The following is a 12323-nucleotide window of genomic DNA, read 5'->3' on the forward strand; positions in this document are numbered from 1 at the left end:
CCAGTGGAGGACGTTGTGTGGCAGCCCATGAAAATCCACTGGTGCTACAGTCCATCCGGTGTATGGCTCAGTACGACTCTGACTCCTATGAAACCAGTAGCTCTGGTGGTGAACTGGATATCCATTCCTCTATGCTGTCAGTGGTGAGTGCACCAAGTGTTGGAGCTTTTGGAGCACATGCATCTGCAGGGGTCATTGGTGCCAAGTCCATCTGTGGTGGTTACTGTTGCAAGGCCACGGTCTATATTATTGGTGTCTGGTCCTGGGACAGATGTCTGAGGGAGGGATGCAGTGTTGCAGCCACAGACAGTGGCATCACATCAAGGGCCATGCTCCCTTGGGCCAGGCAGGCACCGGCCCTGCACATGTGATGGACGTGTGCAGGCTGGGGAGACAGTGTGGGAGCAGTCAATGTTGCGTGTTGCACAACAACAGCGTGCTGCCTATGAGTTGTTGGCCGAGGGCATGGATAGGGTTGCCAATTCCATAATACCACCAGAAATACAGGTAGAGCATGAGCTGCAGGCATTATGGTCCAGATGCCGCTGACACAGGCTGCACATGGAGGACAGCAGCAGGAGCCGACGGGCCAATATGAGGTCTCTGCAGGCATCCCAGCTTGCAGAGGGTCGGGCCCACAGGGAAGCCCTGAGGCTAGAGTTGTTGGCCCTCAGAGCTTGAATGGAAGTGCAAGAGACAGCCCACAGTACACAGTACCAACAGGAGATGCAACTATTGAGGCAGACCATCTCAGAGGAAATCTATCCCGTGAGGTGTTGCATGTGGACCTACGAGGCTTCATGTTGCAGATGCATTAATGTGAGTCCCTCCTGGTCGCTGCCAATGAGGAACAGTCCTGGGCAGTACGTGGTCAACCTTCCTAACCATTACCACCTTCTGAATCTACACAGGAAGGTGGCCACAGCAGAGACATGCCTCGCAATCCAAGATAGCCATGCAGTCCATGAGCCCATGGAGTGAATTGTTTTTTTTTCAACATCCACCCATGTGGGAGTTGATGAGCACTATGCCCCTCCCCCCCTTCTGGGTGCACCCACATTCCAAGATGCACATTGTTATTCCTGGTTTTAATGTTTTCATTTTTTTTACACCCCCCTGGTCAGATATTGCATATCATTTTTTGTTTTGCCCTTTCCTGGAGGTGTTATTTTTTCATTTTTATCTTAATTTCCCTTGAGATGTGCCATTCACTCCTCAAGGACTAAACGTGTGCTGTGGTGTACGTGCAGGCATGCCTAGAGAAGTCAACTAGCATGTTTGCATGGTGGTGCACAGGATGGCATGTGCAGGTAATTATAGGTGTGTTGTTCTGTTTCACGTGTGTGCTGTCTCAATGGTACTTCACAATAGCTATTTTAATATGTTCTCCTATGTTGTTCCAGCAATCTATGGTGTGGCATTGACTGCTGTCCTGGGGAAGACACCCTGTACCATTTGAAGTTCATGTTCCACCAGACACTGTCCTTCCTGTACCAAATTAGGAAGCACACTTACTGGTGAAGGTAATGTGGGATTTACACCATGCAGGCACAGTCAGCGGGTAAGCCATTGCACTGTCTTGCATGTTGAGCATGCCCCTTGTTGTTCATGTTTTCTGCATTGTGTCAGTTGTCTTATATGTCCTTTGCATGCTGTCATGCTTTTATGGTAATTTGTTTGGTGTTCATGTCACTGTGTAACCCACCTATGTGTATAACTCTATGGGCGCACTGACTGTGCTGTGCAGCATGCTATTGTGCATCTGAAAACAAGGCTTTGTACTCTTTGGTCTGTCATTTTCTTGATATTCCCTCTCTGTGTCACTCTCTCTCTCCCTCTGTTGTGGTAAAACTGTACTACTGAACAAATCACAATCGATGACCATTCCCCCTGTAGCACCCTGTGTTGCTGCTGCACTGTGTGTTCTATGCATATTTTCTTTGTGTGATAAAGTATGATCATGTATGTGAATGTTGTTTGTGCTGTTACTCTGCATTGCATTCAATTCAGGTAAAGCATCTCCCGATGGTGTGCATCGTATGCAAGGCAGGTGAGTTACATGGGTCGGTAAGTGCATGGTATTTGCTGACACCTCTGTGGTGTTTGCATGGGAGTGGGTCACTGTGTAGTTTGACTTACCTTGTGCTCAAACACCATTGCTTGAGGGGGGCATGATTGACACAGGGGTGATTCTAATGATGGCAATGGTCATGTTCATCAGATGGATAGCTGGGCCCACTGTTCACTGATTGTGATAACTGTGCTTTCTATCTGTGTGGTGGGTTTTCATTGTTTGTGGACTGTGTCAGGTGCAGATGTTTGGGTTGAGGTGTGCCTCGTTCAACTTTTATCATGTCTGATTAGTGACACATCAGATCACTAGCAGGGTTTGTGGGATTGTGGATGTTTGTCACATTTGGCAGGACAAAATTATGGATGAACTATTAGGGTGTGCTACAGCATTGAGAAGTCACAAACATTTTGCTATGTCTGATGGTATGTGTGATATTTGGTCTAACAGCACATCAGGTTTCATGGTGTTAGTGGGTTTTCTTTTATTTCTCATGCATGTGGCAACATGGTGTATGCAGCTTCTAGTGCAACGTGCATGGGTGCATGGTGGTGCTGCATTGTAATAGATGCGAGCATTCATTGATAATGAAGTCTTCATTGAGTATGGTCTGGTGGTTAACTGTGTACTTTTATCATGATGTAATTGTTGATTAATTTATCTACTTGCTTTGTGTTGTCTGCTTATGTCTTCCATTGCGGCTCCATCGGGGTGCAGAAGTATTTTAGGCCATAAAGCATGGTTCTGGTGGAGGTGCAAGTGGTGAGTGGCTCGATGATTGGCAAAACATCCACTGTATATTCTGTAAGAACTCATTCACAGTACCTTTGCTATGCACTCGCAGCACATATCTCTTGCAAATAAATACACATGACTGAACAGACTAGTGAACTGGCTCTTCAAACAAAACCCTCCAGATCTCTGCAGTCCCTGACACTCACCACCATCATTATTCATTCTCCTCATTCACTGATGTGTCCCCTGAAGTCATCAACACAGTTGACAAGTCCCTGAAGGTGTCATCCCTATTGAATTCCCGCTGCTCCTACAGAACCATCAATGCCAACATCTCCTCTCTGTCAAATGCTCTTTGTGATCTATGCAAACTCTCCTTTACTGGTGTCTACTTTCCATCCTCACTCAGGCACTCACTTGTGGGCACCATTATTACCATAACATTTGCACAGGCTTCCTGACCAGCAACATACGGGGGAATAGCTTTATAAACCTTCCACAAAAAATGCTTGCCAAGTTGGTCCACATTCAAATGCACGCACGTGAGAGCATTCTTGGGGATGTACATGGATACCAGTGTGGAGTGAAACTGTAGGGATCAACAGACTCTGATCTACAGGGGTCACATGAGTGATTGGTACAATCCCTCAATTCAGAATGCCCAGCAGTCCTCATCATCCTTGATGTCTCATATGATTTTCACACAATGATGCATTCCATCCTCTTTTTTATGCTCCATGAACTGATAGAGGACTTGGTTAGGTCATTCCAAAAAATACCCCATACTGGAGTCATTCTGAGTAGGGCACAAAGGGATATCGGGCACCGTTAAGGACATTGGTGCCGGTAAAGCCTTTGCACTCTACTATGAGGTCCCTCTGCGGACCCGTCCTTAACGCCTGCTTTTACCAGGCGTTATGGACAGGATCCTCAAAGAGATTTCAGAGCTAATAACGGTACCGTAATTTACGGTACCGTTATTAGCACCCTCCCCTTTGAGCCCTACGGGGGCTCAAATAGGAATAGGGATTGACATTTTAAATGGGGGCTTACCGGTCCTGCAAAGGTCGGACTAGACCAGTAAATCCCCATTGAATGAGGGCAGACACGGTACCGGTAATGGAGCTAGTCATGGCGCTAATAGCGCCATGACTAGCACTAACCTCGGAATGAGGCTGACTGTGTCCTTTCTCCTACCCTACTTCAGCCGCCACCTGTGGCATCATGCCGGTGTCCATTCCTTTTCCATGCATCTTTGACATATACATTTGCCTGCTGCAGTGCATATTTGAACCATTCTCAAACTGATTCATGTGCAATGATGAGGACAGACAACTCTTCAGCACTGTTCCTAGTGACACACTTGCACCCTTATTCACCATGTCTGCCTCACAGCCATCATGGACTGGTGCCCTCAAAGTGACCTTGGCTTGTGCGCAATGTACAAAATTGCATATCCAAATTGACTCCACTGCAGCCTACTGCTGGTATTGGCTCTGTCCTTCATACATGGGCTCACTCCCTGCACACACATCCCAGGGCAGGAATGTTGGATTCATCTTGTCTACCCCTTCCCTTTATGCCACATATTTCTGTGATTGTCAAGGAGTCAGACTTGCAGTACTTGCAGCTCTTGATGCACACAGTTGTACACTTCCACAACTTCACACACAGGTGCAATGTTACATGTGCTGTGGTAGTCTCCATGCTACACTACTGCAACATGAGTGTTCCTTGTTCTACCCTGCAACCCCTACAGCTTACCTAGATTATGTATTCCTGACTCATCATTTGACTCAAGGCCAGGGCCAACATCTTTCCTGCAATATGAATGCTTCTGAGGCTCACCGACTCTGCATGTTTTACATTGTCATAACGGGATATCATCAACAGGGATGTTTGGGTCCCAGTACCATCTTCAATGCTTCATGATGATATACTACCCTTCTGTACTCCTGCATTCCTCAGACAACTACTCTCTGTGCGTGAACCACTTAGGTATTGGAAGGGATGGTGGTGGGTCAATTTGCTCTGCGTGATGCCTTCTGTGTAGTAGACTCACTCTCCCCCTGTACATTGAGCAAGTACTCCTTAAGGTCACGTTGGTCATGTGGCCCTTTCTCTTCTCCACTTCCATCTCCCACTGTATTCCATGCTATTGATGCAGAAGCATGCTTCATGTCCATGTGCCTCATGTGTCCTCGGTGCCCTGAGCCACCACATGCATCATGTGAAGTATTGTGTATATGGTGTGCTTGCTCATGATCAGCACAGACACATGACTAATCACTTCCATTATTGTATTATTTTCTTGCCTTTTCTGCACAAGATGTTCTCCATGCACTAATCCCAATGTTTTGCCTAAACGACATCACCTGAACACTTGAACGTTGTAAACACTGACAAGGCATTGCAGCCTTGTCTCCCCCTCGATTGATTGTCATGATTTCTTGGAAGTATTGATTGTCTGATCTGTGTTAGTGAATGATTGTGTACATTCACCTGTCTCCAACCTGTTCTCCTGTGTGCCCTTGGTCATTTATGGGGATTTTGGATGTATGCCTGAGCTATGGGCAACACATTTGTTAATTGGTAATGTACTTCCATGACTGTGTGGAGTGCAATGTACCGATAATACGCAGTTGGATATCCAGATATTGGTATTGTTCGTAGGGTGTCCCATATTTATTTTTGGTAACATTTTTGTCATTTGTGCTGTCTTCACAGTTTCATGCAGCATGTGGAGTGAAGTTTGGATTGTGTGTGTGACAACGTGTAATTATTGTGGATGTGTTGCATGTACATTTGCTGCATGTCATTGATGTGGACAGGCAGTGTGTGAGAAATTGTTGGGTATGAGTGTGTGTGTATTGTGTGTTTGTATTGCCTGCACTGTACAGGTGTTTATGCATGTGTGCAGGAACACATGCTGCAGGCTGAATTGGGACTTGTGGTTTGCATGTGTTTCGGTCACTTACGGGTGCCCGTGTTTCTTGAAGTATTTTTATGAATTCATGTGGTACATGACAATATTTCATGTTTTTCTTTGTCTGCAGATGCTCATGTCTGGTAATGATAGGTATTTCATGTTTGCAAATTGAAGTGTGATATGCATGTCAAGGGTACAGGTAAAATGTTCTTTTACATTCATCGTTATGTAAGGTTGCAGTTTTAACAGGCATGTTAATTGTTGTCATCCACTAATGCAGCTTGTGTACACTACTGTGTGTACGGTGCACAGGGATCAAGCTATGGTGTTGTTAACCTTATTACTTTCTGCCCACCCATCCCATGTGCACAACTAAAGCTTTCATTCTTCTATGGGTCTTTCTAACAGTGGCATTCAACAGGGATGTTAGCTAGCCCTGTGGTGATTCTATGTGTACATGGCTGGCTTTGCACGCATGATAGGCACTTTCACCTCTGGATTGAAGTGTGATGTGGATGACACAGTACTTTATTTCATGCTACCCTCTTCTGCATTATCTTACTTGTGCATATCTGACTGACTGTCCAGGATTCAGTCATGGTGTGCTCCAAAGAACCTCTGCCTTGACGCCAGCAGTACTGGGTTCATTTGCATTGTGGCCCCAGAACCAGTTTTCCCACTTTCTATGTGGCCAGACTCCCTTGGCCGTACAGCCACAACCACCAGCACAGATATTAACGATTGTGGTCATGTATGCCTCAAAAATGTCCTTTTCTTGTCCCATTTCAGCCATCTCTTGGAAGTACAACTATCTGCTACACCTCTGGGGTACTGCACCTTTTCTCACTTTCCACCAGCAGGTCACTGTCTCCACAGACCTGATTTTAGGCAGGCTGCACTACTGCAACTTCCTCTTGCTCAAACTCCATACTTCAAATCCACACCCTGTGTAATTCATTCAGAATAAGACCGCAAGGATTATGGTTTACTTCAAGGCCAGCGACCACATTTGTCTTTCACTAGTTGTCCTCCACTGACTAGCCATGGCTGAACGCGTTGAGTCATAGAAAGTATGCATTTTACACAGGGAATTGTAGGGCCTGCATACTACCTATCTGCAAAATATTCATACCTCAATGCTGTCACTCCAGAGCCATTTCATCATGCTACTCTGCCCTTCTTCAGGTTAGCCAGTTCTTGATGTAGATTTTTGGAGGGGGATCTTTACCGTCAGCAGAGGCCAACCTCTGGGATACCATCCTGCCACCGTCTGTTTGGGGCCTCATATCTATATGTTCCAGGAACTACTCATGTGTTTCATCTTCTACTCTTCCTTCTCTGTCTCCTCTTCCCTGCTAAGCGATCCGTCTGCTCTCTCACTTTCTCCATTCTTGTGTACTTGCTGATTGATGAATGTCTGCTTGATGTACCTCAAGGTCTCACAGGCCCCTGCACCCCCAGCAATTTTTGGGCCAGTTGCCTCCAGGACCTGGACTAGTTTCATCATCACTGCACTTGGGGAATGATCCGAGAGAGTTGCATCTCTCTGCACTTACCTGAGCATCCACTGACTGGACGCACTTGAAACACCTCTGAACTTGTTACCATCCTCCAAATACCACACCCCTGTAAACATCTGTGCACTTGCTCCTTTTGATTGTACCATGCCGGTATTGTGTCTGTCTGTTCCACCCTGTCCTTGCTCCCTGCATGGTGGTACATTCATGCACTTGATGAAACTTTCACTTCATCATGAAACATAATTACTGTTGCCAACACTGTTGATTATGTGACATGCACACACACGGACTGGAGTGACTATTATGGTTTCAGTTAATCTAGGGCTCTGTACAAGTGTTAATTTCACCCCTTGTTCCATCCATCCTGGAGCCAGGATAGTTAGCATATACAGAAGTAATGATGCCCTTGGCATCACATACAACCAGCACGTTGATGGAGTGCCAATGTTTCCGACTGTGATAAATGTGCTCTCTTGCCCTAGTTGGACATAGAGCAACATGGGTGCAATCAATGGCACCAAGCACTTTGGGGAAGTGCGCCACCCCATAAAAATCCTGGACCACGGCCTGCCTTTCTGCCGGTGTTGTGGGCATATAGATGTGCCCAAGGACTGAGGAGCATGCAGTCATTATTGCCAACACCTGGTGTAGGCAGTGTGACTGCGTAGGCTGTGAAATGCCGCCAACAATGGCAGTGGTCCTCTGAAATGACCGAGTGGCCAAAAAATGCAGAACAGTGAGCACCTCTTGCAAGGGGCTCAGTGCTTGAGAGAAATGGTACATTCTTTGCAGCTGTATACATGCGTTTGTTAATCGCGCAGGATTTTTATGCATTTGTTTGTGTGCCCATTGACGTCACGCCAGCTATCACGTGGTGTACGTGTTTAAGGATTTGCACATATTTTTCTGTATGCCGTCGAGCCCTGTTCAATTTCATGAATATGGTTATTTTGCGCACGTATGGGTGTTGCAAGTTTTTTACGGTGGAACTTCCCTCATAACGCCCACATTTTCGCTTGTTGTTCCTTATTCCCCATGTTCTGCTCCCTTTTTAGGTGACTGCACAGACCCGGCAGGGCCTTCGTTTGGAGTCTCATGCAAGGCGTTTGTGGTGTTGGAGTTACGGGTTGGACTGGTGCGGATTCCTCGCAAGTCACAGGTAAACCCTGCGCATTGTGTTCCATTAATTGATAAGCAGGCGCATGTACCTGATTTTCACCGCAAATAATTCCACAAATCACACTCTAAATGTCTATTCTGCTCACTGATCCATGCGCAGAACTAATTGAACAATTCTTTTGTATCCTTCCACATCACCACCACATTGTCCATGTATTTTTGCCACAAACCAAGATGTTTTTGTGCAGGTCTTTTCATTGTATTTGAAAGTAGTCTCACTCCTATCCACGTAGAGGTTTGTTATAGTGAGTGCCATTTTAGTGTCCATTTCCATGCACTCTATCTGTTGGAAACTGGCCCCCTGAAATTGAAAATCATTTTCTCTGAGCACCCTTTAAGTGAACCACATGATAAAAGATGTTCATGTTATACTATGCTTACTATTGGTCCATAAAAGTTATTCAATGACCTGTATTGAGGCTTGCTGAGGTATATGTGTATACAACAATACTATGCTAAGTCCAGAGAGGATGTGTATGCCTTCTTTGAACCTATATCCTTCTAGTATATCAATACATTGAGTGGTATATTGTACATGTTATGTTAATGTTAATATGACATTATTCTTTACCAAACTGCTGCCATAGTAGTTTCCGAGCACTTAGGCTTGCCCATGGAGTGTCATACTCTGCCCCCGCCTGTGGTTTCTAGGCCTTAATCTGCTGAAACAAAAAGGAAATGAGCAAGAGAAAAATAAAAGAATGGAGGAAGCAGCAAATAGATGCTACACAATGGTAGGGTGGAATGCAGCAAGGGACACATGTTTTGTGATAGCGGGGGTAAATGTCAGTCCTCTAGCTGATAAAGCGAGGATGCAGCTATGTCCTATACTGCTGTGATAATTGCGATGTATTTCCAATTAAGATTTTGAGAACTGTAAAATAGTATACAAACTAATATTGGATGCATGGGGGGTCTAGAATGTTAAATGCTTAACATTGGCTAGCCGTCTCAGATGACTGCATGTCCTACTGAATAGCTGATACCCCAATTTGACATGTATGCTTGTCTTATCTGCTCTGTTGCTTGATTCTTATGACCTGTACTATGTTTTTTACCTGTACTTTTTCACTATGTTTTGGGATTCCCATGATCTGCACCATGTCCATGTATTGTTGTAACCACTGTTGAAGATATGCGCCCGGTAGCCTCTGGGCCTGGGTCTGCGCTATATAAATAAATCAAATATAAAATATAAAATATAAATAGAATGTGTGCTTAGGCAATTCAGAAAGTGCAGTGACTTATTTGCCAGGCATCACCATACATTGTACGACAAGTCAAACTCCAGAATGATAATTCTCTGACTGCTAAGCCTTAGCCAATAGTGACATAGTCAACCTGTCTATAAAGGTGAAGAAGGTAAGGGAATAGAGTCATCAAATGAGTCGAGTTCAATTGAAGAAAGCTTGCACTTTCATGTCAAAGATGCTAATATTGAGAGTTTGTTCTGTGTCAAGTTATGCTAGTCATTTAGTTCATGGCGATGCAGGTGGTGCCTTATTTAACTGCAGGCTACCAGAAGCTTTGAATACTACCATGAACCATGACAGGATTTGATGCATGAACAGCGCTTAATGCCACAGTCCGCCTACCTCAGTGGACTGATGAGCAAGGAGGGAATCTTTTGGGTTCAAAGCCAAGAACATGAACACCAGTGCAAAGAATGATCAGCAGTGAGGGACTCCTCAAGCATCAAGTCAATAAGCTAGAGTGGAGAGAATGGGTGTGAAACAGCAGCGTAGTTGCTCCAAAATTGACTCAATTCAAGAAAATTGTGATCTGGGAAGCTTGCTCACCTGGAAACCCTTTTAAAAACAGCATTCGGGATGGGCTGTATGTCACAAAAAACAATGTGCCTTTTTTCACAGCACCTTGCCAAACGAGCAACAAGTTGTGTTTTCCCTTTATGTTTTCTTACAACGTGTTTTATACTGCACCAGATCACCACTGCAGTAGTCTCACAGCTCCTAGTCTTATCCTTTCATGCCAAATATTTAAGGGTACTGTCTTCAGCTGAGCAGTGGTCAGGTCTTTAAGCCTTCTTAAGTGCCAGGGTGCTATTGTCAGCCTGGAGCATATGGAACATATGCTCAAGTTAACAGGAGGGAAACACCCTCTACTTAATCCACTAGACACCAAAAGTACGCATTTTTAAATGAGGGTGGGACTACTGGGAGCAAAGCCGTGGACTGTGCCTCCTGGAATTTCTACAGGCCTGCCTAGAACTTTGTAGGGATGGTTAGCAGTGTGGGAGTCAGTACTCCTCTTAGGATGCGGTTGTGTGCTTTTGGGAGTTAGTTTGCTTAATCTGTCTTTGCATATAATTCTCGTCTTTTGCTGCTGTTACCTTTTCTTTTTAATAGAAGACAGCATTCGCATATGAGGTTAAACAGGGATGTAGAGTCTGTTTACAAGAATGCATTTGCAAGACCACTTCAGGTGTTATGGCCCTTTTCATAAACTGAGTGCTGTTTCTGTGTTTTATTGATCTATTTGGGTGTTTTGGGAACTGCTAGCTGCCACCTTATGTCTGTTCCAAAGTGCTTGAAAATGAAACATTAATGAAAAACGACATAACAAAAGATTGCATAATATAACCCAATGTAGCATGACCTAGGAAGCTGGCATTATATCCCAATACAAATAAATACATACAAAATAAAATAAAATAGTGTGTGTGAGTGTGTGTGTGTTTGTGTTCGTGTGTGTGGGGGGAAAACACCCAACTAAAAGCAGCAGGAAAGCATACTTAGTTTGAAGATAACATGCTTTTGGATGTGGGAACAAAACATACAGGGTCTCATTTACGAGCTGGGCAGTATTCAGGCGGTAAATCTGATGGAATACTGCCCAATGGAATTACTGTTACCACCACTTGGTCTGGCAAAGATTACCACCGGAATACAAGTGGTAGTGTTAATCCCCATTTTTAATGAGTTCATAGGACTCAATGGGCTTTTTGGCAAAATTACTGCAGTGTCAATTCCTCTATGGTAATTCTGCCAATTTTCTGATTATTCAGCAGGGAGTTGGAGGATTCACCTCCAGCATGATGCTGGAGGTAAATCCTCCACTCCAGGGCCATACTCATAGCATGACGGAGCACAAACATTGGCAGTAAATCAATTACTGCCAATGTTTTCTTGCTTTTTTTTTTTTTTTTTTTTTTTTTTGATAACATATTTCTTGCTTTCTTAATACTTATGAAATACTTTTCATGTTGACTCGGGTCAAATCTCTAAAACTCTTGCAATACATGACTCTAATGGGTGGCACCAAGGGTTTACTATGCTCTGGTGTTTCTATTATTATCTCAGTATAAAATTTAGGTTATTTTGATTTCACCGAAGTAGAACCAAACCTCTTGGCTACTGATGTGGCCTCTTTCAAGATCCTTGTGCATCTGATCTCTTATTGTACCCTTAAGTCTGCTGGTAGGGTCTTCATCAAATGACTTGTAATTTACATTGACATTGACTTGTCTGTTGCACTCATTTATATAGGCTGCCCAATCTGGGATTATAATTGCCTTGTCTCTATCTCCCTACATGGATAACGATGCCTTGATTCATAGCTAACATTTGTAAACATAACCTTTATTTTCTAGAGTGATTCTGGTACAGAAATTCTTGATGTTTCTAGTTTTTAATGTCTTTGTGGGCTCTGTTTTCACAAGTCATTGCCTTTGGGCTGTGTTGATAAGATGGAACAGTTAAAAGGAAGGGATTCTGAACCCTGTAACATTGCTGATGATGCTTTCATCCTCATCATAAATGTAATTTTTTTTTGTAATTATACATCAAATTCTTTTCTCCAAGGCTTGACTTCCTTAGTTAATTCAAAGTGAGATAGATTAAAAACATGCAAGCCGGCTGTATGTTATATC

The sequence above is a fragment of the Ambystoma mexicanum genome, chromosome 10 (genome assembly GCF_040938575.1).
Source record: "Ambystoma mexicanum isolate Mex_15411 chromosome 10, UKY_AmexF1_1, whole genome shotgun sequence".
In the NCBI taxonomy this organism is placed as follows: domain Eukaryota; kingdom Metazoa; phylum Chordata; class Amphibia; order Caudata; family Ambystomatidae; genus Ambystoma; species Ambystoma mexicanum.